Source organism: Podarcis muralis, chromosome 9 (assembly GCF_964188315.1).
Source record: "Podarcis muralis chromosome 9, rPodMur119.hap1.1, whole genome shotgun sequence".
Taxonomy (NCBI): domain Eukaryota; kingdom Metazoa; phylum Chordata; class Lepidosauria; order Squamata; family Lacertidae; genus Podarcis; species Podarcis muralis.
In genome coordinates this window covers 46,550,553-46,577,673 of record NC_135663.1, presented here as the reverse complement: position 1 = coordinate 46,577,673, position 27,121 = coordinate 46,550,553, and the positions used below count along the sequence as shown (strand labels likewise).

Below are 27,121 nucleotides of genomic sequence, written 5' to 3'. Positions count from 1 at the left end.
ATTCTAGTTAAAGGGAAATGCAACGTTATCCGAAATGTGTTTATGTGTGAGGTGTGGACAAACGTACCCTTCTTAATTGAACAATTTTTCTGTTTCCTAGCAACAAGAGCTGATTTCTGAAACCATTCTGTGGTGTAAATATTTGTGGTGGATTCAAGACAACTGAATCTTTAAAATTATGAATAAAGTTGAGAGGAAAGCCCAGATCAGATGTCCTATCCAGGGTGAATGGAGAAACATGATGGGACTGAGATTCATGTCCAGCTGAAAGTCTGCATGGACCTTATGCATATACAACCGCATGTGGGAAATACATTATCTCTATGACCAGGAACTGTTTTGCTGGAGTTCACAGTGAGATGTATTCATGTAAGTATCATTAGGCAGACATTCAACTGATTGCACACAGGCTGGGATGGTGCCTGCATTCACTCATCATGCCTACCAGTGGAATGGGACCAAGAAATGTTTAGGCGTTTAAGGGCAAGATTGAAGGGTGACACCAGTTCTTCTCAAGTTTATGATCATTTCCTCTAGTCCACATTTCATTTTCTGATAAGAATATAAGATGGTGCCATGCCAAAGGAAGAATCTTAAGGCTGCATATATGATTCCCACATTTATGTTTTCTCAGCAATAATGGAATCAGATCAGCCTTTGAAGACAACAACTCACATGGAATAACCCAGTTTGGCTCTTCAGTATGTACTTATTGGACTTAGGCATAAACTTGTTCATGGTCGAATATTGTTGATTTAATTGAGTGTTCAAAGGATTATCTCACATTGGTCATGATATGCAGGAATAGTTATTCTAAAATTATTTATATGCTGTCTTTCAACCCTAAAAAAAGCCACCCAGGCATCTCACATAAAAGCAATAGAAATACATTAAAACCCTGGAGCGTTAAAATCGAGATGTGGAAAATATGGAAACAATGAGGAGAAGCAGGACTAAGATGTGGAGATTTGCTTCAGAGATCCAGACAGTGGGGAGGTCCAAAAAATTAATAAATATAATTTGGATTATAATTTGGTCTTTTTTATTTTAGTTTTTTTATTTGAATTGAAGTATTATGATTGGATAGATTAATTGGATGTTTCTTATTGGAAAATCAATAAAAATGATTTTTTTTTAAAAAAGAAATACATTAAAACCCAACGTACCTTCTAGATGTTGGACTTCATTGTCACCAATGGAAGCAAAGGCTCAGAAAAAACTCAATATGGAGGCCAAATGGCCGAAGTATTGTGAAATTTTGGAACAAGAGGGAGACAGACTAAAATTGCAGAGTTTTGAAAAACTAAAAAATAGAGTGCGAGACTGGCTCCACTATTATCAAATAATGGAGGTATATAATTTGGACAAAAAAATAGGCTTCCAAGTGGAAAAATCAAAATTGGAAACAGAATTGCTAGACCCTAAAGTTAAGAATTTGTCAAGAATGTATAACTTGCTGTTGAAATGGAATACTCAAGATGAAACGGTGAAATCTGCTATGATCAAATGGGCACAAGATGTTGGACATAATATTATGATGGCTGACTGGGAACAGTTATGGACCACAGGTATGAAATTTACGGCATGTAATGCCTTAAAAGAGAATTTAATGAAAATGATCTATAGGTGGTACATAACACCAGTCAAGCTTGCAAAAATTTACCATTTGCCTGATAATAAATGTTGGAAATGTAAAGAGACTGAAGGTACTTTCTTTCACCTTTGGTGGACATGCCCAAAGATTAAGGCATTCTGGGAGATGATCTATAATGAAATGAAAAAGGTATTTAAATATACCTTCTTGAAGAAACCAGAGGCCTTTCTCCTGGGCATGGTCGGCCAATTGGTGCCAAGGAAGGATAGAACTTTTTTTATGTATGCTACAACAGCAGCAAGAATACTCATTGCAAAGTACTGGAAGACACAAGATCTACCCACCCGGGAAGAATGGCAGATGAAGCTGATGGATTACATGGAGTTGGCGGAAATGACTGGCAGAATCCGAGACCAGGGAGAAGAGTCGGTGGAAGAAGATTGGAAAAAATTTAAAGTATATTTACAGAAATATTGTAAAATTAATGAATGTTAGAAGGATGCTGGAAAGAAGTTATATGGCTTTAGCAGAAATGTTATAAAGAATTAAGTAATAATAGATTGTTAATGGGTCAAGGTGCAAAATCTAAGGTTAAATTGCGTTAAGATAAATTAAGGAACAAAATTTGAGAAAGAGGGAAAGGACTTGCTGAAACAACTAATTGAATTAGAATACAAAAAAGGGAGGTGTGAGGAAGTCAAGGAAATAAGTAAATGAAAGATAAAGACATGAAAATACTGGATTGGTCCCCCCCCCTCTTTTTTAAATGTTTTTGTTTTTTATTTCTTATTGTTTTGTTGTATTGTTGTTTTTTATTGTATTTTTTATTGTTTGTTTTTCTTTTTTCTGTAATTGTTAAACTTTAATAAATATCTTTAGATGTTGGACTTCAGCTCCCATCATCCCTGGTTGGGCTTATTGGAGCTGAAATCCAACAACATCTGGAAGTTTCAAGTTTGAGGAAGATCATTCCCCATCCCAAGCTAAAAGCTAGGTGAATTTGTCAAAAGTCTAACTTTTTTTGAAAAAGCATTTAAGAAAGGCACCATACAAAAGCCTTTAAGATCATGGTGCAGAGGCCAGCATTTTAAGAAACAAAAAGCACACTTCTTCAACCTGGTGGCCTTCAGATGTTTGGAACCACAACCCCCCACCAAACCCGGTCAGTGCAGCTTGGTACCAAGTGAGGGAAGGCTGAAATAACACAAGATACTGCTCTCTTGGTTTCTCTCAAGATATATTAGGCTGTAAACACAAACATCTCTATTAATGTTTTTTAAAAATTGCATGGATACAACGCAAGAATAGAGTAAAATATTTTTTTAAAAAAATTCTGAATGGGATTAAGGAGTTCCAATGCAAAACACTGTCCACTAGGACTCAAGCTTTGACAAAAGCAATGCAGTCGAAACTAAGTTGTCTTTGGGGGTCAATTAAAGTGGACTCTCGACAAGCTCTTTCCATCTTTTATGACTACAGTGGTCCTGGAAGGGCAAGACCTTCGTTAGTTGGAAGATGCAGTGCCTCAGCAAAGAGTAATAGATGGAAAGAGATTGACTGCATTTCGCTGGAGAAAAATGAGTCTTGCAGAAGTCAGCATTCTGTCTCTGTCTGTTCTGTTCCCAGGAAAGAGACAACAACTACAAGCATATCTGACATAGCGTGCTCCATTTTAGTGATTTTTCTACCCTCGTACATCACCCTGTCAACACCAATACCCTTTGGATACCCTTCCCTCCTTATCATTCTGGGAGTGGCACATAAACTTGCATTTCCCAAGGTGACAACTCTGCACAGTCAAGAGCTCCCTGCGTAGAAATCTAAAATGAACGAGTCTCCCCTTCTCCCTGTGCCTCTGCTGAGAAATTCATCTTGAGGCTTGATTTCAACATCCTGCTGCACTGGCAAGATTAGCAAGCAGAACCGTGGGGATTCAGTAGTCTCCCCTGCTTTAGGTTCCATTTTAGAGCTCAGATGAGAATACCCAGGGATCAAATTCTGGTAAAAGTGATGAACATGGAAAGCATAAGTAAAAGGAAACAGCGGAAGCTCATTCAGTGCCATCTTCTGTAATCTGAGTCTACACTTCAGGTGGCATCTGAAAGCTACTAGATGGCCTGTTGTGAAACAAGAGAAAAATGATAAGCAGCAGCAAGCAACAGCAACAGACCCACTGTTTTTCTATTGAGTCAAGAGAATTAATAATGTAGATACCCTGTAGCCATGGAGCACCAGCTAGGAAGATTCCATACGTGACCCGGTAGCAAGACCTTCCAAAGCAAACGAGTTCAGAAAAGTAACATTCATTGTATCAGGGAAGGTGTGTGACACTGGGCCAGCAAACTGTAGTCAGCATCTGGTACAGAAGTAGGGAGGAAGTATGAAACAGAACGTAAGAGCAGCCCTGCTGCATCAGGCCAATGACCCATCTAGACCAGCACCCTCATTTCACAGCGGTCAGCCAAATGCCTATGAGAAGTCGGCAAGCAGGACAGGAACATATCAGCACACTTCCTGCTTGTGATTCCCAGCCTGTGATTCACAGGCAGGCTACCTCTAACAGGGGCGGAAGAATATAGCCATCACAGCTAGTAGCCATTGATAGCTTTATTCTCCATGAGTTTGTCTGAGCAAAGGGTCAAGCCACAAGATCAGAATGAATGACCAAAAATGATCAAAAGTTCAAGCCAGAAGTTCAGAGGTAGAGCTGTAGGTCTGAGTTACTATGAGGGCTGAGCCAAAAGATCAGATGCCAGCCCAGCCCAGCCCAATCCAATCCAATCCACAATCACACATGTATTTTTTTATATAACTCAGCCAGGAGCCAGGTGCAGAGAGAAAGGGCTGGTCTGCCTTCATATGAGAACTGATGGTGATTTAGCAAGGTTCCTATTCATATTTGTGATTCCTATACTGTTTCCTGCAAGAGCTGGCCAATGAAAGCCAACTCTGCAGATGGAGCTTGCTTGTGAAACACAGAAGACCCAGATCTCTATAGAGTGCTATGCTTCATTTCCTTCCCCTGGGTTTCCACCAGAGCTCTGAAATGCTGAAACTCAGAGGTTGAGACTCCACTACACTGGCTGAAATCCAGAGACCCCTTCCCCAAGAGCCTGACAGTGTATTTGTGTGAGGAGGGGGAGAAGAGTGTGACTGCCATTCCCCGCCCCCCAAATTATCTGATTAAAAATCCCCCCTCTCTATACTCGTATTCTCTTACATACATAAGCACACCTTCTGTAATGGTAATGGAAGTCAATATAGATGAGCTGAATGCCAAAGTCAAATCAGCTAAAATATCAGTTTGAGGGCCATTGATTTGAGAATGAGAAAACTGGTAGAAAGTGAGACAAGGAATGGATGAAGTTAATACTATGGGTTAAGGGAGACAAATGCCCTTGAGATGAGCTCTATGGCAAGGGTTCTAGACAGAACTAGTTAAACATTTCTAGGCAAGCTATAAAATAGTGGAGAAGAAGAAGAAGAAGAAGAAGAAGAAGAAGAAGAAGAAGAAGAAGAAGAAGAGGAGTTTGGATTTGATATCCCGCTTTATCACTACCCAAAGGAGTCTCAAAGCGGCTAACATTCTCCTTCCCCTTCCTTCCCAAAGGAGTCTCAAAGCGGCTAACATTCTCCTTCCCCTTCCTTCCCCACAACAAACACTCTGTGAGGTGCGTGGAGCTGAGAGACTTCAGAGAATTGTGACTAGCCCAAGGTCACCCGGCAGCTGCATGTGGAGGAGCGGGGAATCGAACCCAGTTCACCAGATTACGAGTCCAACGCTCTTAACTACTACACCACACTGAGAAGAGGCAAGGGCCTTTCATAGAATGAAATAGGCATCTGGTCACATGAAGGTGCGCCCCCACCATCTTCAAGCAGTGAGGCTAATGTATCATTCATGACAGCAGGCAATGCCATAGTGGATACTTTAAAGCCAACCACATAGCTCTCCCACATTTGCATGCCAGCATGCAGTGGCTCACCATATGAATTGGGCAGCTAATGCATGCCTACCACAAGCCACCCACAAGTGTTTACACTGTGGAAATGTGCCAGTTTGATTGTCACAAGCCACTGCATAAGAAAATCTAATTGCATGGAACAGTTTCTATGTGGTTGCATTTAAAGTGGCTAGAGATGCTTGAAGAATTTGATTTCTGTGAACACTGATGGGGAATGATCTGATCCGCACCTTGGGGATTAGTGTGTAGATCAGAAGGGAAATTATCCACTGAATTCAGCACTTTTACAATAAAGTTCTTAGCTCAAAAACAAGTACCAAGGTAAGTTAAAATCTATACTTTAGGATAAAGTACTTTTAGGAATGGATAAATTGAGAAGAAATATGTATTTTGTGATCAAATATGTAAAATACAGATTTTTTTAAAGCGAATTAATATGAAAAAGACACTTATTCACGAACACATACTTATTAATGCAAGCATGTGAAATTGATGACTCAAACCCCCAGGTTCTTATCTGAGAGGAATTTAACCCAGGTTTTTAGGGAAGAATGGATCTTATCAATCTGGGTAGTTGAAAATGAAAACATAGGCAGTTACAGCATATTATATAATGCACTAATGATCTGTCAGACATTCCATTTGTTTCCCAAGGTGTAAAAAAAATATGTCAATTTCTCTCCAGGAGCTTTCCATTTCTACTTGGATAATTCATCTTTGGAGTTTTTTCAAGTGCAGACAACAGTGTCTGTGCGATACACAGTGCACATTGTTTCTGAAGATGAATAGGGCCTCTTATGTTTTTCTAAATTAAAAAGTCATTATCACCCTGCTTATTGCAGCACTATTTAGATAAATATGATAAAAGAAATCATACATTGGAAGAGGCCTATTGCTAGACTAGCAAGGCAATTGAAATGGTACCACCCACACATGCTAAAATTATCCATATGCTTACTGGGCACTTCAGATTGGTATTTCGATTATTAATCTTAAAAATAACACTTTGTGAAATAAAAGCTTTTGCGGAGAGGCCAGCTCGGTAGGGTGGCTACAACTCAGAAGGTCTAATTGCTATGCTGGGCTGCCTCCCCCTTGGATACACCCTCCTTTAATAAACTGTTTTAGTGATTTCTGAAAGCTCCATTCACACAAATCTATTCTAAATTATGTTCCTCGACTGTGTTAAATAGCTTAACAAATCACTGAAGGCTGTTCTTTATTAAGGAAAAAAAAGGTTGCTTTCTTAGTGAAATGCGTGGCAGTCTGGGGTGAATTAATGACATTAGAAATATCTACCCTTCAGGGAACATTTTTCAAACACCACCTACACAATGTCAAGGTTGATCATCACTTCAGCACACCGAATCTTATTTTGCCTCCATGTCTTAATGTGGTCCAACTGTACAGTGTCAACCATAATCAGGGGCATCTTGCCCATAGACATTAGTAGCGCGGGGCACCAGGATTTTGGAGGGCGCCACAGGCTGAGTGTCCGGGAAGGAGAGTCAGGGCAGCCCTCTCCTCTCCTCTCAGCCGCCCATCGGAGCACGCTGTGTCTGGCTCAGGGAAGCCCCTTTGCATCCTCTTCCACAGGGGCCTCCTGGGCGCCTGGCGGATGCAATTGGGGGTCATTGGGCACCTGATTGCTTGCTCCTTTGTCCCCTTCAAGATTCCGCCCCCTGACTCTCACAGCGTTCTTGGAAGGTTTGCCAGCGTCCTGAGTGAGTAGCTGGAGGTCCCTGTCCCTTTGAGCCACTGGGAGCCAGCTGGGGGGGGGGGGGAGAGAGAGAGAGAGAGAGAGAGAGAGAGAGAGAGAGAGAGAGAGAGAGATGGATGGGTGCTCCTAGTTGGCTCCCAGCTGGGGTGGGGAGAGGGATGGGAGCTCCTAGCTGTCTCAGATTGGGTTACAATTCAAAATTTAAAACAGTTAACAATCAAAGGAATAGAGTGGGCCCTGAAAACATGCATCTTAAAGGTGGAGAGGTTCATCTTCTTCATCTTTTGCCAAAAGCTGAATAGTGAAGAAGCCAAACACATAACTGTGAGGAGGGAATTCCACAATTTAGTGGATTCCACAGAGAATACAATCTTCTGGGCTGCCACCCCCACCCCCCAAATTCCGAGGGCTGTGAAATTCACAAGAGCTTTTACAAGTCCATGAGAAAAATGACAAAAAGGAAGAGGAAGAGAAAATGAAAAATGATAGCAGTAGTTCAGAAAATGAGATAGAATAAACTACATGTATATGTTGTGTCTTCTGTTTCTTTTTTTTTAAAGCACTACTCAAAGGGTAGACCTTCTATGGAGCTTAAATATTGAGGTGGACCTTAACTTTATTCGCTGTTGGTGCTTTATTTGCTGTTAGTCATTTTATGTTGATGGTTTCTTGCTCTTTGCTCTCCTGGGCAGCCCCGTTGTCACTGCGGAGCGCTCCTTCGGCTCACTGGGTCTCGCCTGGTGAAGGGGGCTTGGGCTAGAGGGTGGTTTGGCAGGGCACATACCAAACTTTCTGTGGGATGGCTGCCCCTGGAGCCCTTTCCAGTGACTGCCACAGAGAAGCCCGTTTATTTCTTGGAGTATTTTGATCATAGGATCACAGACCTGGACGGTTGGAAGGGACCCCCGAGGTTCCTCTAGACCAACCACCTCCAGTGCAGGAATCATAGCACAAGCAGCATCTCTCACTAAACAAGTTTGCTGCATCTTCCCTGTGAACAGCCCTTCAGATACATCAGAATAACGGAACCATTCACAGAGTTGGAAGGGAACCACCAGAGTCATCTAGTCCAACCCCCTGCAATGCAGGAATCTTTTGCCCAACATGCTTTACTGACAGGTATATCTAAGTTCAGCATTTTTTTCTCATTTTGGTGCCAGGTTAAGCTATGCCATTTTGCTTGGACAATTTAAGACCAGGAGTGACTCGTCAGATTTTTGCTGGCCCACATGCATCTGAGACTACAGAACATGGCCCATAGGCTGTCTTGAACCCCACATATATATTCCCATGTAGTGGTAGAGCTGCTGCTTTGCATGCAGTAGATCAATCCCAGGTTCAATCCTCAATATCTTCAGGTAGAGCTGGGAATGCTCCCTGTCTGAAACCCTCACCACTGCCAGTCATGGTGGACGATAAATTCAGCTTCCTGTGTTCCATAAGCCACTACTAGTATATCCTATCAGGCGCTTTAACAGAGAACTATCTCATATAATTTATGTAAGATGATCCTTTTTTTCTGTGTTTATTTCCCTTTAATCTCTTGTGAAAGGAAAGCACCTCTGAACAATAATATGCTTTCCCTTGGATATGTTCCAGCTACTTCTGCAATCTGATATTGAGTGTGTACTTAAGAATTATTGTGGGTAAAAGGAACACAAGCAGAATTGGCTTGGAACACAGTGGGCAGTGCAACAAAAGCCCTGCTAGTGCTTAGAATGAAAAATCACACTGATCTGTCCTCTTTGTGCCAAAAAATGGCCTGGAGTGTTGCACTGCTATACCAGCTGACAATTCCTTCTGGATCTTTTGCTTCTGTTTAAAACAATGATGTTTCCTAATTCTGTTGTTTCTGTGCAGATCACATTATCTAGTTCTTGCTGCATAGCATCACTTGCTTATAGATTTCTTTCTCTTTTACACATGCATACATGAAGACACACACCAGGTTAAGAAAAAAAAAGGAAAAAAAACCCTTCCAGTCTGTTGCCAGATTTAGGCTTTATCTATAATTTCTGGCTTTGCTCTGCTGTGAGCCTCTTGGATTGTTTTTATGAAAAAAGAACTGTTGGACTGGCTTTGCAGTCATTTAGATTTTTTTTTTATTAAAAAAGATCTGAATTTAAAAAGAAATCAACATTGTTAAAAACAAGGTGTTACATAATAAGATAATCTGTCTTAAATCTGCGAAAAACAAGAAAAAACAAAACGTGGTGTTGTATATATAAGTGAATTGTTAATAAATGAGCAACTAAAAAAAGTTTCTGTTTCCTGATCGCCCCCGCAGCTGTGTAACATGGTGTCAGCTCCCTTAAAAAAGGTCAACAACTCTGGGGAACCTTTCCTAAGAAAGTCACCAATTTTTGGGGTCCCCTCCTTAAAAAAGGTTGACAACTCTGGGAAACGGGGGAGGGATCTTTGCACCACAGCACCGGATATGCTTAAGACAGCCCTGACCATAATCATGAATGGGTATAAATAGCCTGTTTTAGTAGGCCAATGCATAGAGTTGGGCTTCTTGCTAGATATTTGCCTGACTTCCCAATCATATATGCATGCTATTCTTTCTACTCACTGGTAGTTTTTAGGCTTCCAGGGTTGAGGATGACAGGAGTGGAAGTAATGGAGAAGAGGACTACTGGAGATGTCCTTTTAGCATTAACATCGACTTCCCCCTTTCATAAACTAAAGGTCCAGTAATGCGCTAAAGTTCCAAGCAGTGCATAAGGGAGCTTATCACCACTATTTTACAAGTTTTAAAATAGGACAATAGATATCATACATATATCCTCACAATCTCATTGAAGTTATTTAATATTAAATAAAATGGTGTATAATTGCAATTGTACTGTATTGCGAAAAATGCATGAACAAATGATGGCTTGTATTTTTTCCATGGCAAAGATAGGGTGGGCTAGCTTTTGTGACTGAGACACGGGTCTTTGGACAGAATTTCAGAACGTTTACTTATGTTCATGAAGCAGCCCACACCACTCGGAGTCACAAGTTGCTTTGCGACATAGGAGCCAACTCCTAGGGGCTGAGGTCCTTTGCCCCTCCAATAAAATATTAGAAGGGGCTGGGCCCCGTCAAAGTTGATGGACACTGCCATTCAAATGGTGTGAGTGTGCCACATCTTGTGATTGATTGTGTGGGGCAGGGCTTACCTGGGCTCCCCCAATATATTATTCAAGTTGGCACCCTGGCTTTGCGAGCAGACACAGATCCCCTCTGGGTGTTGCCCAAGATGCAAGCAAAGCTGGAAACAGAGAGGGACAGAATTCATGTTGATTTTCAGCTGAAAAAGCTGGGTTTTGGCCAAGATCTTCTACCCCTGTCTTAATGGACCACAAATTGGCTGGTTTCACCTATCCATAATTTCTATCCAACTATTTTATGACATATGTGAAGTTTATATATCAGTATGTCAGCTGGAAGGACAGAAAACAGGCCTATAATGATTTTCAGCGTGCCACTTACAGCTGAGATGGGATCAGTCTCATTCATTGGTTCTGGAGAAAATGCTACTTCACCCTACATTCCACATAAGCAGGAAAACTGTAGTTCATGGAAGAGGTAGGCTAGTGGGTCTCACTGTAATGGGAAAATTAATAATGATTCATTCACACATGTTCTGTTTTGCTATGTGTACAGTAAAAGAAGTCATTTGGCTGAAAAGATTTCAAGACGTTGTTATTATTATTAATTATTATTATCACCACCACCACCATCATCAGCCATAAATTCTTCTTGAGGCTTCATTCGCAATGAAGGGATTTTTCTTTTTATGATTTTAAGCATGTACTTAAAAAAACCAAAAAACTACCTTTTTTGAGATTCTATCTAGCACCAGACTTCTATACTGCTGTTAGGCACCCTTGCTCATTTAGCCTGAAGGCATTCTGGGATGACTTGCCTTTTGCAATAGCCCTTTTAAACCCATTTTAGAATTCACATTATGCCAATAGCATCTGAGGTTAAAGCGCTTTACTTGAAGCCTCTTATGTGAACAGCATCCTGTTTTGAAATGCTTTATATGTGAACTTGGGAGGGCTGATTCATTTTTGAAGTGGAAGAATTGCCCTCAAGCCATGGGGTTAGCCAGGATTTTTGTTGTTGTTTTTTTAAATATAACCCACGTGATTAGTCAGTAAGTTAAATATTTCTATTGTTTTACTTGATGTGGGGCAGCTGCCCCACTGCCCCTCCTTGGCTATGCCCATGCCTCAATCAACTCTGCAAAAAGATCCTGTAGATACCACTATTGTCTTATAAAAATGGTTATCACGTAAGGCTTGCAGGTGAAGGAGCTTTCAGAAAGTTACTCACCTTGCTTACCTATGTCCACCTCTATTTTCCCTTATTCAAAGTGCTCCCTACTTTATTTCTTTAGGCAATAGTTAAATGGCTTTTCTGTGTCTAACATTATCCATGCATTAAGGACATCAAGGTTAGATTCCTCTAATGTGCAGAACATAGGGATGCCTTTGAAGACTGCCAGGAAACGCCAACTACACATCAGCTGGCTAATCTGACCATTTCTCACCATTTTAAAAGCTCTGCACTTTCCAGGGACAATTTGAAGTGCTGGTTTTAACCTTTAGAGACCTAAAAATGGGTATTTGAATGAGTGCCTTTCCCCATACAAATCTGCCCAGACGCCAAGGTCTGCAGTAAACGTTCTTCTCAGTGTTCTTTCAGCCTTCAGAGCTCAGACAGATAGTGACTAGGGAGGGGCCTTCTCAGTGGTGACACCACACATATGGAATGCCTCAGATAAATTAGAGGTTTTCTAATAGTCGTCCAAACTATGTCCCTCTGCAAACCACTGCTCCAAATCTATACTGCTCCACTGCTCCTGGGCAGCTTCAGGATCCTGGTCAGGAGCAGGGGGAGGGGGAGACCCCCACCATTCCTCATCAGAGTAGCTCTCAGGACGGTTCACAACATAAAATTAAAATATGAAAAACACAAAATCAATAATCCCCCCTTCCACAACACATTTAAAACACACCAGATGTTACTCCCCCCCCGTGTTGTTTTCAAACAACTGAATTGCAAGAGCCAAATAAATGAAAAATTGTTAAATTTCCACCACTAGCCTTCTGCTAATACTCTCCTTAATGCCTTGATTATGCAGATGTACACAAGATATCCCCTATCTAAAAGGCTTCTCTCTTGGGGGAACTAAGCTGTACATGCCTTTGTGTCAGCCTTCCTGAACTTTGGTCAACAGATGCTGTTTAACTACAGCTCCCATAATCTCTCAACTACTGGCTGGTTGTGGGGTTTTTGCCCAAAAACATTCTACTCCCACAGTCACCAACTAGAAACCTATGACTATGAGAAACCCACAAGAACATGGGTGCAGTGGGTCTCCTGCTCATATCCCTCATAAACCGGTATTCAGAGGCAGTAGGCCTCTGATAACTGGAAGGAATACCTATTCATTAGAACTAGTAGCCATTGAACAGTGCAACTTTCAGCTGCACTGAAGTGCATTGTGGGAGTGCCCAAGCATTAGGGAAAATTACAACTGCAACACAGTGCTTAGAGAGTGTGATCGGATGGTTCCCAGCACCAGCAGGAGCCAAGCAGGTTGATCTCTCCGCTCTGTAGTCTTCTAATGAGACGTTATCAGAGCAAAGATGGTTGTTTTCTTCCTATCTTTAAAAAAGGCTCACCGTCTACTGACAGTTTTTTTTTATCCTTTCTCGGCAGAGAGCTCCTGGATTCCTAGCCCCAGGCATCCTTTTTAAAGTTCTTTCACATCCCTCTTATGACACTAACAAAGCCTCTGCAGTAGAGAACATCTTTAAGGCCATGTGTGATGGGCCAGCTCTTCCACAATAGCCTACTGCCCAGTTGTTATAATAGCCATGACAAATGATAATAAGCAAATGCTTGCAAGAGCTTCACACACAGTAGACAGTGCCGTCTCAATGGCCACCCTCAATCATAAAGGGGAATACACCCAAGATGAAAAAAAAGGGGTCAGAACGTCTAATCCATAACGAATAAGAAAGAAACTATGGACACCCCTTGCCCATATATTTGGGAAAGGCAGAATAAACTTTAACACACTCATTTTAAAAATCCAAATAAACTTTAAGCCATGCTGCCTTCACTATCAAAATGCTGGCACTGGGGGTAGGGGATTTCTGGAGGTAGCAAAGGAATATAGAAAGTCTGCTTTCAAAATAAAAATTAAAAGGCTGAGTCTTCATAGAATTGCATAGTGATACTAGTTTGTACACCATACCCACTCTGAATAATATTTAAAAAATTGTGTATGATAAGAAGATGCTATAATGATCATTAGGAAAAAAGTGATCTGTTTTCCTTATCTGTACTTGAAAAGAAACTATCGCATTAATTACCGTATTTACTCGAGTCCAATGCACCATCAAATCTAATGTGCACCTCAATTTTCAGAACCTTGAAACCAAAAAAAGTATTTGCTGGTGAATGTAAATGTGTGATCGAATCTAACGCTCACCTTAATTTTCGCAATGTAATTTGGCCGAAAAAGTGAGCATTAGATTCGAGTAAACACAGTACATATTTTTGTCATATTTTCCTGCAAAAAATGCATTTCTAAATGTATTTTATATCAGAAGTGACACATATTTTCAGCCAAAACCTTAACCAGAAGTACAAAATCAGAAGAATTAACTGTATTCTGATTTGTATATTGGTATGGAGGTGCAGATCAGGTGAACTGGTATCAAAAGTCACAGAAAATCTAAAATTTGAAGCACTTCTATTGGACTCATGTACTGCAGCTAAACTGATCCTTCAGCACCACATTACCTTATGTACACCCTATGCTTTGAATATTTGCGAATCTGTGTTAGTTATATTTCCTCACTTTGAATGGTATGTTGTGACTGTGTTCAGCTACTGTCGGGTGCACTGAAGGAAAACCGACGGATCAAATAAGGCTGCCCTCGAAGACCTCCTCTGACAGGTCAAACTGAAAGGCATACAAACATGTATGGAGCTAATAAGCCAAAGAGCTTCCCTAACAAGTAGTTCTCTTTGAAATCTCAGGAAGAAAAGCAACACAAGTCCACAGCCTTAAAGACAGAATAACGATTTCCTTAAAAATGCCAGACGACTCTCCTGAGAGCACTTTCTTCTCTTGACTGACTGCATATCCTGTGCTGCATGCCAGAATTTTAAAGGAGTGAATCTTTAATGGAGTGGATTTGTGCCAAGCAAGTCAGAAGTAGCATTGCGGGGACTGGACAGCCCATTCCACATCTTGTTAACACCGTTGTAGAGCCAGTCCAATGATTCAGTTGAAGGTTTCATTCCCAGAATCTCAAGAGCCGACTTGCGTTTTTAGCAATCCTGGATTATCTATTGCTCAACAGTAGCGCCACAAATGTTTAAATCAATACGCAGCTGATTTAGTAAGCACATTCATTCACAAAGAGAACTGGGCATCGCCTTCTGTAGTTTTACTGATTTCTAGTTCCCATCACCGTGGGAGGTTCTTTGTATTTGAAGCAATCGCAGCACTAAATTATTTCAATGCAGAAGGGCATTAGACTATGAAAAGGCAAGATGCCATGAGATCCATTTGCTATTCTGTCCTGGGCAAGGAAAGCTACAGACACTACATTTCCAATAACCAACAGAATGAATGGCAACTTCCCTCCCAAGCAGAGGTGCCATCTTCTCAAGTTGAATGAGGACGCCTGATGCAATGTCCTGCATGGCGAGTCAGAGGGCAGAACCAAACGCCCTCTGAACATTGAGGGTGACCAGCCCCTTAAAAAAAGACATTGGGGGTGCAAAACTGCACCAGCCCCTAGGAGCCGGTACTTATGCTCCTAGGGCAAAGAGCAGTGTGTTTGTTTATTTGTGGGAGCGGGAGAAGACATATTCAGATCAGGACTGCAGGGGCAAAGAATTAAAGTTCAGCCCTGCCCCTTGCTAGACTGTGGTCCCTACCCAGGTGCTTCCTCTTCCCCACAACTGTTATTTAGTAAAAGGAAACAAGAAGCAAGCATGCAAGAAGGATATGCCATGTAATTAATTCTGTAGTTTGACCCTGCTGATACGAAGTTTTGCTTTGCTGTTGGTTGGGGCCAGGGTTCCATGTACTGTACAATGCTGAATCACACTTTAATCAAGGGGGTTCATGTTACTGTTTGTACTGCTCAAAGCCATAGGGTTCAGGAAGAGTGTTTGATACCGTGGAGGCCTCTGCTCACTGAAGAAAACGACAACAATTTTTGCTCATCTGGATTTGAGAATCTCCAGAACAGAGTAAAATGTGGCATTGGGGGAATCCATAAAAGACACCTTCCTTCTTCTTCCATTAGCAGAGGACCTTGCAAGGTGAAAGGTTCTTCTGCAAATGAAAGGACTTCTCCTGTTTGTGGAAAGAGCGCCACCGGGTGATAAACAGTGTTGGTCATATTCATATTTAGAGCAGACCCATTGAAACTTAAGGGCCCAAGAAACTTAAGTTCATCAATTTCAGGGGTCTACTGTGAGTATGACTTACATTGATTATCACCACTTATAACTTAAAAATAGCCCACAGGATTAGGCCCTAGCCCTTCATCTGACTGATACGCTGTCTGGCTTAATATTTGCTGGTTTTAAAACAACTCAGACTCATGGCAGGATCTCCTCTAGTTTGGTCGATTCTGTGCTGACTTCCTCCTATGTGCAGACTCAGGCAAATGGAAAATAATTCCGGTGAGTAAAGAAACATCATGACCTTCTGGTTAACACCCCACTTGACTCAAGCACATGGAAAATGTACAAAGAGCGCCAGAGTCTCATTGCATGTTTCATTATCAAAACCGCTCTCATCTAATAGTATGCTCCCTTGCACATTTCCAGCTGCCAAGATAATATCTTCACTGAGCCATCGGTGTAATGTGTTAAAGTTTTCACCACCTTTAGAGCCTTCAGCAAGATGAATGGCCATAATTCTTTCTTCAAATAACTGTACAATGCTAACTTGAGATAGGTTTTCTTTTTTTAAAAAAAGTCTAAAAATACAGCCAATAAGTCAAAGGGGTTTAACATGAAAAAATAAGTGCTATACTTTAAAAAAAATGCTAATCCAATGCATAGAAAAATTTATATAAATCCTTTATTAAAAAAATTGAATGTCTGGAACCCATCACAGAATGCAACCTATTCATATGAATTGGGAAGCTAAATGCAATTCATCCGCTGTGATGACATTTGCAGTAATCTGTTGCAAAGAACTAGGTGGAAATATGCTAATCCCAAACTTCATTAGATATATTAGCAAGGGGGAAAATCTACTGGACTAATTACACACACCTTGAAGTCACTGAGAAACCCCTCACTGATTTTAACCCTTCTGGATAATGCTATTTCATTCATACTGGGATCTATGTACAGTGGTACCTCGGGTTAAGAGCTTAATTCGCTCTGGAGGTCCGTTTTAAACCTGAAACTGTTCTTAACCTGAAGCACCACTTTAGCTAATGGGGCCTCCCGCTGCTGCCGCACCGCTGCTGTGCGATTTCTGTTCTCATCCTGAAGCAAAGTTCTTAACCCGAGGTAATATTTCTGGGTTAGCGGAGTCTATGTAACCTGAAGCGTATGTAACCTGAGGTACCACTGTACCTGCTGGATATGCCACAGTGATCTGAAATCCTCACTTGAAAGGGAGATGAATGGAATTTCATAAGCATCTCATTGTCACAAGATGCAGCTTGGTTTTTCCTTGTATAACAATCTGGCTCTTTATATCTGATTCACCTGGTTCTGCATGCAGATTGCAACTGTTGGTTGGCTATATTTGTTAAATGGACATGAAGACAGTCATAGAAGAAGAAATTTTGAGTGGGGCTTCTAAGCCACAGCAAAGGATAAATCCATTGAAACCAATGGACTTTGGAGTTATTCAAGACCATTGATTTCAATGGGTATACTCTTTTGAGTATAACTTACTTAGACCATTCATATGGCCAAACATTCTTTAATCATTCAACATGCAAGGCAGCCCTGTTTAGGGAAGTTTTTAATGATTGATGTTTTAATGTATTTTTAATCTTTTGTTGGAAGCCGCCCAGAGTGGCTGGGGAGGCCCAGCCAGATGGGCAGGGTACAAAGAAATCATCATCATCATCATTAGGGCTCTACAGGATTTTATTCAGGTGTTTGCCTGTTATTTGCTCTTGAAAGTGCTTACTTACCGTAAAACACATTTTGTTTATGTGGTTATGGAAATTGTAAATAAAATTTATTAAAACACATTTTCAGGGGTAAAAATTAGCCACAAGGGAAGTGAATTCCAGCAGAAAAATAGTGGGACACCAATCCAGATCAGCAGCACATTTAAGATTGGGGATCCATGGGTGCATTTTCTGCTCTCCAAAATAGAAGCAGACAGGCTAAATGTGCTTGTTTAAACATGTGCCTAATGCCATGAGTAGTTGGCCCTGGAGTTTCTCAATTGCCAGGTCCTTTTTTTTTGTTGGCATCCATCTGTCAGGTAAATCCCTTCCCTAGTTGCTCAGAGTAGTTCCAGTGGCTCCAGCATCACTTCTCAATGTACCTGTGGCCACAGAGTTTCTCTGCATCAGGCATTTTAGTGTGGAGGAAGCAGATCTGTGTTTCACTTCACAAGCCTATTAGAAAATGTGTCTGAATATATTACAGCAACAGGCCACTGACTACCTTTTCTGAATGAGACCTGCACTCTCAGTTTAGTTTTGTGATATTAAATAACAGACCGACCTTTGGAAGACTTTTAAAGTAAAGTTTACCTTTCTTTGCCAGTAGGTGGGGGTAGAAGCCCGTAATCTGCCATTCTCCAGCTGTCTGGCGGTGCTGGCAGTCTTGTGTCCGCAATTGGACATGTGAAAAATAATTGAGTTCAGCTTTCCTTACAATAAATAGATGAGGAAGGTGAGCTTCGCCTACAATTTGAGCATTTGCATCATGCGTGGCAAATATTCTGACACATCACTGAGCCTCACTTTTCCAATTTAAGGTAATTGTTCTGACTCGGGGAGGAATAACATCAAATAAGCTAATTTTATCGAAGTCAGATGCTAAGCTGTTAGCTTTTGGTCAGGTGTTACAGGCAATTCAGTGACCTTACAAGTGGCAAAACAAGTTTAGCGTCATCTTGAAATAAAAGGGGTGTTGTCTAAGGACAAGGCAAGCTAGTTGAAATGGTTCATCCTGGTCACCAACAAATTACTCCACACAGGCATAGGCAAACTTGGCCCTCCATATGTTTTGGGACTACAACTCCCATCATCCCTAGCTAACAAGACCAGTGGTCGGGGATGATGGGAATTGTAGTCTCAAAACATCTGGAGGGCCGAGTTTGCCCATGCCAGCTCCACAAGCTTGGAAAAGGCCTTAGGGTTGGCCCTACCATTAGGCAGAGTTAGGCAGCTGCCTTAGGTGTCATGAAAAGGCAGCAAATAAGTTATTTAATTGATTATTTCATTTTTATGCCAGCGAGAGTGAGAGGTGCTTTAGGGCTTTTCTGACTCAGGTGCCATAATATGAGTTTGGTTCACCTTGATTTGCAGTGGGGACCATTTCATTTCTCCATCTCCAAAATATCATGGGCCAGACATGCAATTGTACCCTTCTATAGTGCATTGGATCTGCAGATCCAAAAATGGGCTTTGCTGCTGCAGACAAGCCAGTTTCTGAATCCCCCAATGCTGAAGTTTTGATGTATGCTGCAAGCCTCAAGCCTCACCCACATTAGTAGTAACTGATGCCCACATTCCCACTCCAGCATCAGAATTTCCCCTGTCTCACTGCCTTCCAGCCAGGTCTAACCAAACTCAAATGCCTCTTAGGGCATTTATCCAGCTAGCAAAGGAATGGATGCAGCCCGTACACAACACATGAACCTGAATCTTTCAAGTCTAATTTCCATAGTGAAATTCTTCACAAAATGAAAACGATTGGCCAGCAACTGTATTGATACATACATGACAACCTAAGGCAAAGAAACACTCAGGAGAAGCAGTTGATGTGAGGGGCATCGTTGACATTGGCTTCCCTCACTCTCTTTCAGGAGACAGTCACAACTGCAGAGCTAAATCTGAAAGAAAGAGCTCCATTTCATCCTTGGTCAGCCAGCTGAGCACTGGAAACACAGAGGCAGAAATAGCAGAGAGCTCTGTACAAATAATATTATTTTTTGGCCTGTTGCAGAGAGGAACAACCCCCATGTCTCTTAATTTTAATAAAATTCCCTTAAGAAAATATATTCTGAAATATATCCTGAAATATATTAAGAAAACAAAATACACCATTGTTCTGTTATCTGTGCATCTTTTCAAATCTTTCCAAATATATCCTGAAATATATATTAAGAAAACAAAAATACACTATTGCTCTGTTATCTGTGCATCTTTCCAAATGTTCTGCATAGTTGCTTAGAAAATATATAATATCAACTATCACATTCTCTGTGTTTCTGGAGCGCTCCCTCCCCACCCTTCCAAATCAAAGCTCGGCCACGTGCAAACGCTCAAGGGAACACAAAACCCTTTATGGCGTTCACAAAAAAACCCACCAAAAAATTTGAGCAGTTCTGCAGAATCAGCCAATCTTTTTTCTCTTCTCCCCCTTTTCTGTGTGCAGGCAGGGAAAGCAAAAAGCAAAACCACCAATGTGGGCAATGAGCTTTCCCTCTCATTACCTGGAGAGGAATGTGCTCTCTGGGTGGCTAACTGAACCAATGGGTAATTAAAAGTAAACAATAGCTTCAAATGCTAGGAAGAATGTGAATACACAAACACAAAAATTAAGAGACAATGGAGACAACCCAAAGGTGCTGAGCCTCAAGCTTTTTGTTCTCCTCACAGTAAATTGTGGATTTTTGGAAATGCAATTACAGCACACTACAAAGAAAAGGAACAAAGAAGAGCGAGAATGAGAAAGTTGCAGACACAGAAGAAAGAGCTCTAAGCTGCATTAATCATCCTCCTCATCAGGAGAGGCTCATCCTCTGTGGTGGAGGAGGAGCAAAAGCTTCCTGGAGAAGCATCACTACCGCTTGTTGGAAGGAGGAGGGCGAGGCAGTGATGAGGTTGAGGCTACAGGCGGGAATGCTGGGTTGGCTCTGCCAGCGTGTCTGTGCAGCCCCAGAATTGCTGCCACTTCACCCTCACCTTTACAACAAAATAGCAGCATGTTTCTGCTGGGAGGCTATTGCTGTGGGTACACAGGTGGCACTGTGGTCTAACCCACTGAGCCTCTTGGGTTTGCCAAGTGGAAGGTCAATGGTTTGAATCTGCTTGACGGTGGTGAGCTCCCGTTGCTCTGTCCCAGCTTCTGCCAACCTAGCATTTCGAAAGCACACCAGTGCAAGTAGATAAATAGGTACCGTTGCAACGGGAAGGTAAGCAATGTTTACGTGCTCTCTGGCACTTGTCATGGTGTCCCATTGCACCAGAAGCGGTTTAGTCATGCTGGCCACATGACCTTAAAAGCTGTCTGTGCATAAATGCCAGCTCCCTTGGCCTAAAGCGAGATGAGTGCCATAGTTGCCTTTGACTGGACTTAACCATCCAGGGGGGACGCGGGTGGCGCTGTGCGTAAAACCTCAGTGCCTAGGACTTGCTGATCGCATGGTCGGCGGTTCGAATCCCCGCGTCGGGGTGAGCTCCCGTCATTCAGTCCCAGCTCCTGCCCACCTAGGAGTTCGAAAGCACCCCCAAGTGCAAGTAGATAAATATGTACCGCTTTATAGCGGGAAGGTAAACGGCGTTTCTGTGCGCTGCGCTGGTGCTGGCTCACCAGAGCAGCTTCGTTACGCTGGCCACATGACCCGGAAGTGTCTTCGGACAGCGCTGGCTCCTGGCCTCTTAAGTGAGATGAGCATGCAACCCCAGAGTCGGACACGACTGGCCCATATGGGCAGGGGTACCTTTACCTTTAACCATCCAGGGATCCTTTACCTTTTACCTATTGCTGTAGCATCAAGCTAATGGATGAGCCTCTCCCAATCATCGCCTTACCATTTCTACAGTGTTTCAAGATTTCAAACAAGCATAGGCAAACTTGGCCCTCCAGATGTTTTGGGACTACAACTCCCATCATCCCTAGCTAACAGGACCAGTGGTCAGGGATGATAGGAATTGTAGTCCCGAAACATCTGGAGCGCCGAGTTTGCCTATGCCTGATTTCAAACATTGCCTAGTTACAATCCTTAAGCAGCCCTCCAGACTGATGTACTCCAAGAATGCCTGCCAAGTCGAAGGTTCCCCACTGCAATTTTCAATGCTTCAATTTTGGAATACTTAAGTGTGATTATTACAGATTGGTGTTGGGCTCTGCATCCAGCCCTCCAGAATGCTAAGCTAAGTCCGTGGTATCATTTCCCAGGATTGTAGTTGTGGGGTGGAGCCGAGGCTGAGAGAAAGCACCTAGAAAGTTCATGAGTGGAGGAGTTCCTGATTCACAGCTCAGTCTCTGAGCCACTATGCTGCACAACGTACTGCTATGGTTTACAGCAGGATAGGGAGAGATCTAGGTCAGGGAGTTCCATTCGGGCAGAAGCAATAAAGTACTGTAACATGATACGGCATCAGTGTATTGGGATGTCATGCCTTAAGAGCTCAATAGAAATGAAGTTTATACAATTGCAGACATTACAGTTAGTCCCCTTGGGCAGGTTTGCCCTAAAACCTGGAGCAGGAGCGTATTAAGTAAATAAGTAAGTTAGTACTTTTAGGAATTTGATATCTGAGATGAATATGCATGGTCAATTTTTGCCAGCATGACATCATGGTCTATGTGTAAATTTGTTCTTATAAAAGGCAAAATATAAGGTAAAGGTAAAGGTACCCCTGCCCGTACGGGCCAGTCTTGCCAGACTCTAGGGTTGTGCGCCCATCTCACTCTATAGGCCGGGGGCCAGCGCTGTCCGCAGACACTTCCAGGTCACGTGGCCAGCGTGACAAGCTGCATCTGGCGAGCCAGCGCAGCACACGGAACGCCGTTTACCTTCCCGCTAGTAAGCGGTCCCTATTTATCTACTTGCACCCGGGGGTGCTTTCGAACTGCTAGGTTGGCAGGCGCTGGGACCGAGCAACAGGCGCGCACCCCGCCGCGGGGATTCGAACCGCCGACCTTTCGATCGGCAAGCCCTAGGCGCTGAGGCTTTAACCTACAGCGCCACCCGCGTCCAAGGCAAAATATATCTATAGCCAAATGAAATGTTTTTATTGTGTTCCCCCTTTACCATGATTGTCTCTCACTTTTATCATGTAGGGTTTGGATGCATGTATAAGAGTCAGCAGGGCTTGACCAATTTACAAGTTCTCACTTCAAGGTGACATTTTACCCTCAGATTCTGAGCCATGATTTTGAAGAAATAGTTAAGCATACTTTCATGAAAAGGGAAGAGACAGAAGACAGTCTTCGCAAGTTCAAACTGGTAATTGCAGTGGCGGGTGCCTAAGTAAGTTTCTGTCTTTCAATTCCAGATGATAATGTCACCCACCACGCTACCAATTGCTTCTTATTATATTCACGTTTCAGAGAATTTTCATGAAATGCCATGACCGACAGCAATTCACTATACTGACCAGTATCAGTACTTTTCCTTTTTAAGATTATTCTTGCCATTTCAGTTATCATGTGGTTGGTGCAATTGACAATTTCGTGCATAGACCTCCACCCTTTCCTTTGTCCATGGATAAACAGAAATCTGCCTTTCTAGCAGGGAGGCTGAAGAAGTTTCGTTCTCACCTTTTGCTGGAAACCAGTTGAAATTGAGGAACCTACATTAGCCATGCCTATTAACCTCAATGGGTCTTCTCTTAGGAGGAATGACACTGAGTACCACCCAAAGTTGCTTTCAAGAGCACAAAGAGTATGTTCTCAGTGTTTGTATGGTGGCTTTTTAAACACCTTTTCTGGGAGACTTTGCTGGTGTGGATAAAATTGCCGAGAGTACTGCATCCCACAAAATTAGCCACCGGTGGCTTACATGGTTTGCTTTTTCAGTCAGGATTATTTAAAAATAATCCAGGATTATTTAAAAATGGGTCTTGGGCCTCCAGCATCAACAACAGCATCCAGCAATGGTGTTGCTGCCACTTCCTGGGAGGGGTGACAAGGAGGTAAGATCTGAATGGAACCAATCTGATGTTCTTGCCCACACAAACTTGCTGTTTCCCCTCCCAGAAAGTGACAGCACCACTGTGGCTGGGACACTATTGCTGTAGCTCTGCCCCACTGGACGAGTCACACCTGAATGCTTGCACAGCAGGAAAAAGCTAAACTTGACTGTTCAGTATTTAGTTAGTAGTAATGGCCTGTATCCTTAGGTAACCTAAGGAAGTTCATGGAAGGAAACTTTCCTGCGCCGCCTTCTCCCAGGGCATCACAGGTGGCTACATAGGGATGGAAAACTCCCCTGCTGTGAATTTAACTAATTTTATGTAGGGAAAAGCTTCTAATCTATGCCACTTTGCAAACTGTTAATTTAGCCCCAAATCTGGCCCATGCTCTGGGCCAAGGTTTTCAACAGAGTTATTATTATTATTTTTTAAAAGCAGTATACTTTACCTTTCTTCTTAAGGAGATTGCAAATGTTATTGTCAGACTCAAGCAGTTTGCCCAGGGCAACAGGTCACCTGTCCTTCTCCTACTGATGTGTTTGGCTCCAGTAATTACCTTGGGATTCTTCAATTTAAAAGGCATTTGTGACAGTTTAGGAAAACGAACCTTGGGCTACTTCAATTTATAAGGCAAGGTTTAGGAACCACAGTGACATAAGGAAAGTCAATTTCCGTATGAGGCAAATCTTGTGATGTAGGGCCTTGATACAGGTGAGTCCGACACCGACTGAAACTTTGTCCCTTGACAACCAAGTTTCAAAATTCAGTGGAGCAACTGCCCACTAATATGCAGTGCTGCTGGCTAGGCTCTCAGTGGTTTCTATCTCTCAGGGCAGAGGTAGCTAATGCAGGGCAATGGAGTCACATTGCTAGCCAAACAAACACAATGCTTATCATGGGAGCCACCGCATACAGCACAGCAGCCACTTTACTGCTTTGACACGCACCGAAATTGGCCACTGGAGCGCATGTGCTGACCTGATTCGATACCAATTGCATGACATATGAAAGCACCCCCAAATATCCTTTCAAGTTAATGGAATGTAGCGGGAAATTGACAGCTCTGGAAAGAAGCAATTTATTTTTACTTAGAAAGGGAGAAAGCAGAGCCATGGAACCATGGAGAGCAGAAACCAGGGAAACTTCAGTGCTTTTCCCAAACCATCAACTTTTTATCCAAAGGGCATGCTACCAGTGCAGAATTTTGGAAACCTTAGCTTCGGAGTGTACATTTCCCTCTTGCCTAAGAAACATATATATATATTTGTTATATAACTTATCAAACTATATCCCATCAAACGTTATGTCCAGACTCTCCAAACTTACTCAGCAGCAAGGCACTCCAATACTACATGCCTAATCTGAAAAAGCCCCACTGGCTTTAATGAGGCACCTTCCCAGGTTTATTGGTATAGAATTGCATTCTGAAAAGCAACACTCCCCCCCCCCCCCTGCAATTTAGCACACTGGTGAGGAAACTGATATTGAGGTGCATGTGTCCCAAGATCCCCTACAACAGCCTTCACAAACCTGGTCCATCTAGATGTTGTTGGACTGTGACTCCCATCAGGACTGGTGTTCCAACAACATCCGGATGGCACCAGGTTGGGGAAGGCTGCCCTACAACTTTGATGCACACCAGCAATTGGTATGCACACTGCGGAAGAAAAGAATACTGCAGCAAACCAAAAGGCATAGCATGCTGTCCTGCTATGCTCAAAAAGCATAGCATTGCATAGTCTTCGAAAAGTGATCATAAAGCTGCATACTCAGAATTGTTGACTTATTGCAATATAGAGCACAACCTATACAAGGCACAGTAAGCAGAGGAAATGACAGGGGAAATAGCTCAAACGTAACTTCTTAGGCCTAAGGTAGACTTTGTAGAGGAGTGCCTGATTCCCTTTTGGTTTGTCTGGGCAACTGTGGCCTAGCAGCCCCAAGAAGACACTGGTTGTGTCTCCAAATGTGCTGCATAAAGTTTTCTATGCATCATCTGCCTCCGACCATGAGCTGAATGCAGAATCATACATTCTGGAATGGGAGACCACATAACTTGGACTACAAATATTCAGACAGATTTCTTCTTTTATCTTCTCTATAATTGCATGTGCATGGAACAAGGACTTAATGATTATTATTACTATTATTAAAAAACAAAAAAAAGATGGATAAAAAAATCCCAGGACCAAAACAAAGATGGCATTTTCTGCAGCTGGGCTCTTGTTTGCTTTGTAATCAGGAAGCAATCTGCTATGTGAGCGACAATGTGGATGTAAGTGCAATATAAACTAACAATTCGTATTTCAAGGGTGTAAGAGTGTCCCAATTCTCCACAATCAAGCATTTCTGCACAGCAATAAAGTGTCCTGTAGGAAGCCTCTGCTCCCTCTGCAAAACAAGATGATGCTCAAAAGAGGTAATTTAATTCCAAATGTTACCTGCTAAGGCTGCCGATGGTTGTTCAGCAAGCTGCCTAGCACTGTCACAGCAAAAGTTTATCTGGCAGAATAGCTTTGATTGTCTGTGTAGGGGCAAGACATAGTCATACAATTTTCTCTGCTTGCATCCTCTGCCGTAATAGTTGGGCAGACAGTTATCTTTTTTTTTATTTTTAAGTGACCAGACACTGATTGTTGTTTCTTTTCAGATGCGTGACACATCTGAAGCAGATGGTGTGACCTTCTTATTGTGTTGAGGCATGCACTGCCTTTAGTTTCTATTTTAAAAACATGACATAACCAGCACCCTCCTCTCCAAAGGCTAGGTTTTCACTTGGTTTGAACCATAGTAAGATAATATGGTTATTAGAACCAAGGACACCATATCAGTGTTCCTCTACAGTGGTACCTCGGGTTACATACGCTTCAGGTTACATATGCTTCAGGTTACACACTCTGCTAACCCAGAAATCGTGCTTCAGGTTAAGAACTTTGCTTCAGGATAAGAACAGAAATCGTGCTCTGGCGGCACAGCAGCAGCTGGAGGCCCCATTAACTAAAGTGGTTTTTCAGGTTAAGAACAGTTTCAGGTTAAGAATGGACCTCTGGAACGAATTAAGTACTTAACCTGAGGTACCACTGTACTTGGCAATTTATTGCAGATGTAGCACTCTTCATGAGTGCAGTTTTTTCCAGTGCCCAGCAAACAATCTATGGCCTTTTAAATGTATTTGTGGGGTTTTTGTTCTTATTATGATATGTAGTGAAGGTGCCAAGCGAGCCTCCGTGGGGAGAGCATTCCATAAACAGGAAGCCACCACAGAAAAACCCTGTTCTTGGGTTGCCACCCACCAGACCACTCATAGAGGGGGAACACTAAGAAGGGCATCAGATGTTCATTTTCTGCTTAACTGAGCCTGGAGCTATATGCCTTTTCTCTTTATCTTTAAAGTCGATAACTGTTTTCTAACCTGCTCCATTTTACTTTTGGATACTTTTATAGATTACCTTTGCAAGCTGAAGCCTCTTCTTTTTTTTTTAAGAACAAAGTTCAATTTTAGAAAGTGTGTGCAGTCATTAGGCAGTATCTGCTCCCCCCCCCCTTTGTTTATTCTTTCTATACCCTATATACTAACCTCATTAGCATCTTCAAGCCTTTTCTCAAAAGGTAGGGGCAACCGTTTGAAATCCTTGAATCCATAGGAAACTTATTAACCAAAGGAGTTTTAATTAAATAGAACCAAATGCAGTCTTTAGCATAAAATCAAATTAAACGTACAAAACAGTGA

At 42.2% G+C, this 27,121-nt stretch overlaps 1 protein-coding gene and 1 long non-coding RNA gene across 7 annotated transcripts in view; one reads left to right on the top strand and one right to left on the bottom strand.

Annotated features, from left to right (window-relative positions):
• LOC144328882 (uncharacterized) overlaps positions 1–2,486 on the top strand; it is a 104,067-nt gene extending 101,581 nt beyond the window's left edge. For 3 of the 4 annotated variants that reach the window (XR_013394237.1, XR_013394236.1, XR_013394234.1), the window contains one exon: positions 101–2,486. This is a non-coding gene — a long non-coding RNA (uncharacterized LOC144328882). The remainder of the gene's footprint in view (positions 1–100) is intronic. The other variant, XR_013394235.1, reaches the window with a different exon arrangement.
• Positions 1–27,121, bottom strand: part of GALNTL6 (polypeptide N-acetylgalactosaminyltransferase like 6) — a 451,848-nt gene that overhangs the window by 58,217 nt on the left and 366,510 nt on the right. The window lies entirely within an intron of this gene.